Here is a 5713-nt window from a genome sequence, read left to right as displayed (position 1 = left end):
CACACACACACACACACACACACGACGCGACGCGACGCGCCGACGACCGACGACGACACGACACACACACACACACACACACACACACACACACACACACACACACACACACACACACACACACACACAAACACACACACCTTTCTCTTTTGTATTGTAGGTTTTGACAAAATCAGCCAGACGATTTTGATATAAGGTTTCTATTCGAGATGAAATAGAAGTAGAATTAATAAGAAATAGCGCGATGCGACACAGATGTATTTTTTAACGAAATAACTTGATGGAGAAATTTTCTGTCGACGAATCCACATTGATTCGTCCGAGATAACGTTTGTCTCCCTAATTTTACCAGTCGATGCGAACAAGCGTAACAAATCATTACGCAGTGATTCAGTGCCAATTTTAAGATATCTCAAAAGTTTCCTCGCTTAGACTGGGAAATGTAACGCTATTTTTGGTACAATCAAACAGGATGTCCGTGTTCCGTCAATAAATCTATATCAAACGTATTTTTATGCGCAATATCCATTATCGAGCAACGATTCCATAAAACGAATAACGAGGAAAAAAAGATGTATAACAATATTCATCGACAGCGATCTAATTATATCTAATAATCAATTTATCAGTCTAATAAACTTGTTAATTAAATGGCAATATTAATTAAACAACGCTTTCTTTTGTTTTAATAAAATGTTGTACCTGTTTCAATATCTGTCATTGAATTAATAACATCATTTTTAATTAGACCGCTCTTGGCTAATACTGTTAACCTTTAAAGTGAGTGTCTATTTCTAAAATCTTATAGCTTATTCTTGAGTATTTGTTAGGCTGACAAGAAATTTTACTAAATTTTAATAAATACTTGCTTAAACAGTATTAATTAAACATTTATTTACAGTAAATATATTTATTGAATTGAAAAATGATACTTAAATCAAATTAATATTTCTTGTATTAAAAAATATGTTTACATTTAGTAAATATTTAGTTGGTACAATGTATACAAATATTAAAATTTAGTACATCTTTTTTCAGTGTATAATTCATTATTCATTATTTCATTGTATTTCTTGCTTCAAAATACTAGTTTTTACGTCTTATAAAGATTACATTATGCTTTTGTTTTAATAAAATATTTGTTTTAATACTGTGTGAAAATTAACAAGATTATTTTTAATTAAACTGCTATTGGATAATGCCATTAATCTTTAGAGATCTATTTTTAAAATGGTCTATTTTAAAAATCTTACAACTTTTCTTCTTAAGATTTATTATAATTCATTATTATATTTTTAAAATTATATTTTGTTATAATTAATTTTTTAAATTGTATTCTTTGCCTCAAAATATAATAATATAATTCAGTGCCTCTATGATGGCTTTTCCGTTTTATAAAGGTTAATATACCTGCATTTTTTTTTTGCGTGGATTCGTTTTAAATTTGAATAAAAATAAAAAATAAATTTTTTTCTGCAGTATTCAAAAATTAATTTTGGACGATTTGATTTTATGCTCCTCAAATAGGCTATTGAAAATCGCAAAATATCACAGTACTTTGTATCTAAAAGTTTTACAGAGTATCGAATATCACTTAGTGTCGCACCTCTTTATACTGTATGTACATACGTGTCACATGCGCCGGTTGATATTAGAATACGCGTCGACAGCTGAAAATTCGCTGGCAACAATTCTATTAATAGCTCGATCTCAGGAGGGCATTTTTACCTCGCAGGCAATCGCTGACGAAGCGACATGCCTTCTCGATGATATAATCCAAATTCCTCGTTATCAATTATTTCAAGATATCAATTCTATTCACAATAATTATGCTGTATTAATTTGAACGACCGTACGTAGTCGACCGATCGAGTCGAGGCTTACATGCTTGGCCTCGAATGTAAATTTATTACGCGTGAAATTTCAGCGATCGATTCTGAACAATCGTATGGAATCGTTGAGTTATCGAGAACTGGTAACTAGGGAGGTATTTCTCGAAACCGACTGTTTTTTAATTAATTCATAGACCCGTTGGATGTTCGTGCAATGAACTTTGCACTGAAAAGAGTTTAATAATAGTTATCAATGTTGAATAAAATAAATAATTCCAATTAAATGTTCGATTAATATAACCAAAAGTAATTTTACTTTTGTATTTTTTTTTATATTTATATTTAGTAAATATTAGCATATAGTTGGTTATATTATTATGTTTGATAATACTTACTTAAATATATTATATTTATAGAAAAGTAAAATTATTTTTAGTTATATTAATCGAACATTTGATTGAAATTATTTTATTCATCATTTGCTATCACTAGATTCTTTTTTCAGTGTTTCTGCATTGCAAAAAAAAAGTCTAATAATAGCTACCAAATATTGAGTGAATTCCAATTAAATGTTCAGTTATAAAATATAATAAAAAATAATGTTACTTCTTTAAATATGTAGTAAATATTATTAAACGATTGATTATATTATCATATTTGATAATACTAAATATTTGGAAAAGCAAAATTATTTTTGATGACATCAATTGAATTTGATTAGAATTATTTTACTCAACATTTGGTAACTATTACCAGACTTTTTGTTCAGTGAATTTTTATTCTCTCTAGTGGCAAGTTTAAAACTTATATATACCAACTTTGATGGCATCTTTCGTTGCCCTCTTTCAACCTTCTTTCCTTAAAATTCCATAGTAAAATGAAGGATTGCGAGGAATGATAGGATGAGGGTCCAGAAGAGACATGAACCTCTTGTTCCTCATCATAGGAGGTTTGGCGAGGTAAAGGGAAGGTGGCGAGATGAATAGTTTGGGCTAGGTCAAGCCGAGTTGTTGGTCCCCAAGTGGCAATTGAGGGGCTAAGGGTTTGAGGTATAGCTCTCTACCGTTTCATCCAATTTCTCGACAGGAGGAGGGGGGGGGGGTGGTGGTGGTGGGCAGGCGATGGTTCGGACCGAACGGGGGTGGATCTCTCCCTCCCTTCTTCCGCCGCTCCGCATGGCACAATGGCACAACAAAGCGTTACCAGGGTAACTGGCTGGCGGAGCGGTTGCCATCACAAAACTTTTCAACTTGTGATTGCAAACATTAGCGTCGCCGCGCCGGCATGGCACACGCGCGCTGCCGTGCGGATTCACACGCACGACACGCCGTTCTCACACGCCCGTCCGGCACGCGAGCGCGCGTGCTTGGGACACGCACTTTGTTGTTTCCACTAAGTGCTGGGTGGAAAACAACGACGACAATGGGCGGTGGCGCCATGCAGGGAGGGGGAGGGGGACGGCGGCGATGCTTCTTTGTGAATCGTTATGGTTCAAGGTTTCTTTTTATTATATATCGTTTTGTAGGTTGAATTTGTTTTCCCTTGCGGCGGGCGAGGAAGTGTCAGACCTGATAGCAGGTGCGCGGACAAAGTTAACGCCCTGTAGCTAACATCCAGTTTTTTTTTGTTAGAATTTTCATGCCACGCGAAAGGGAGAATTGCAACGGAATAATACCACCGACGTGTATCGATATCACGATTTGTCGGATCGTATCTCTATTGGAAACATTCGAATGTGTTCGAACGTCGATTTTAAGATCGCTCGAAGGTACGAACGTGGAGATATTACTTTTATTTAACTCTACCTCAGAGTCGCTGATAAAACTGGAAATCAGAGAGATATCAGGGAAATTGAAAACGGTCAGGGAGTTTTACAAAATTTTCTGGAAAATTATAATTCTTGATGGCTTTAGAAAAGTTTAATGTGCGTACATGAGTTTTAAAATATTACCAACTTTTCAATTAAATGCAAGTCATGAAACTTAATATACTGCAAAATATTTCGTAAATTTAAATAATATTTTTTTGAATAATACTAAGTAAACATTACTTTATTGCAAATATTTATTCCAAAAAAGAAAGTAATAAAGTAAATAATAAAGTACCAATTAATGGACAGTTAATGGATATGACCCAATTCGTTTGACAAAATGGTACAAAATTTTAAATATTAAATTTTTAACTCTAAATGAATTTGCTATTTATAAAAATATATAATGAATTTATTAAAAATCATTAAAAGCTACATATCATTAAAAGTTTAGTATTTGAAATGTTTCCAATAATTAACTCATGTCCACTCTCTAATTAGTACGTTAGCTTATTTAATCTAAAAATATTATTTATATGTTTACGTTTAATAAATACTTATTTGCACTAAAAAATGTTTACGTACTAGTACTTGGTATTATTCAAGAAAATATTACTTAGATTTAGGAAATTTTTTTCAATGTAGTGATTAACATTATTACATTCAATTGTTCTCTCAACAAAGTATTCGGCGGTTTCCAAATCAGAAGAAAAATACAAAAAAATTTCGAAATATTATTGAAAGAGAAAATCACGAAATTTTATCTGGAAATCGGGGAAAAATTATGGAACTTGAGGGTGAGAGGAATTTGTGACAATCCTGTGTCTGTAATGCAAATGAAGAAAGAGAAACTGGAGTTAACTGCGATTAGCATTGACCAACGTTGGAGCGCAAGCCGAGTGTTGTTACTTCAAACACGCAGAGTATGTCGATTCTAGGTCTTGAGAAAACGCGCGGTGCGAGTTACAGTTAGCCTTGATTACTTCGCAGTCTCCCGCGCGGGTTGATCTCACGATTTATGCAAAGGGATCGACCGCCGACCGCCGACCGTCGGCCGCCGCTGGTCAACCTTGATTACACTTTTATCACTTAAAACAGGTCCGGCACTTTCAGCGCATAGCAGTCGGCGTAACACTGACATCGCGCGCGCGTAATAACACGTGGACGGCGGAATTGACCCAGTTTATACGTAATTTTACAATCTAGCCTAGCGAGCTTGTGTTTTTACGCTAAACGGATCGTCGTAGGACGACGTCATTCGCGGCCGGCGTCGATTATTTCCCACGCGCGACGTAATCGATGCAGGATGGGAGGAGGAGGAGGAGGAGAAAGGGGATTGGAAGGAAAGGAGAGGCAGAATGATGGATGTATATTCGTATTATTTACAATCGCAATTTGCAATGGAGCACTCGTGTCGGCTGAAGCCCTTAGGCGATGCGGTATTTCGAGGCTCTCTGATATATCTCGACGGTTCAACGGATATTAAATTGAATTAAAAGGGAATGTGTATGTGGATTACGGTGCGATTATTTATTTAGCGGTTGTAACTACGTGTATATATACGTACATATACGTGCAATCTACCGCCGGTAGATTAAGAGACGGAGGGAAGAAACGTCCAGGACATTTTAGCTCTTTGCGAAAAAGGCGGAAATTAATGGTTTATTTTATTCCCTGCGAAAGACTCCGCGACTTCAATAAAACGACGAGAAGTTCCGCTATCTCACGCGCGATAGATGGCGAAACTCTTAATTAGATATCGGAAAAATAGAACTTCTCGTCTCTCCTTCTCGAGCGGAACGAGATATTTTGTTTTCGTAACTAGCGAACTGTGTTTCGCCGAGCGATAAATTAACCATGTAATTCTTAACTTCCCCCCTCCCTCCTTTTCTCAGTTGATTACGTTCGATTTTCCTCTCTTCCCCCCCTTCCCCCCCCTCCTCTCTCTCTCTCTCTCTCTCTCTACTAGTAGTAGTAGTATTACTTACGTTACTTACTTATTAGTTAGTTACGTTACGTACGTACGTCGTACGTACGGTTACGTTAGTTAGTTAGGTAAGTAGTAGTAGTA

The sequence above is a fragment of the Atta cephalotes genome (assembly GCF_000143395.1).
Source record: "Atta cephalotes unplaced genomic scaffold scaffold00014, whole genome shotgun sequence".
NCBI lineage: Eukaryota > Metazoa > Arthropoda > Insecta > Hymenoptera > Formicidae > Atta > Atta cephalotes.
This window is presented reverse-complemented; position numbering follows the sequence as displayed.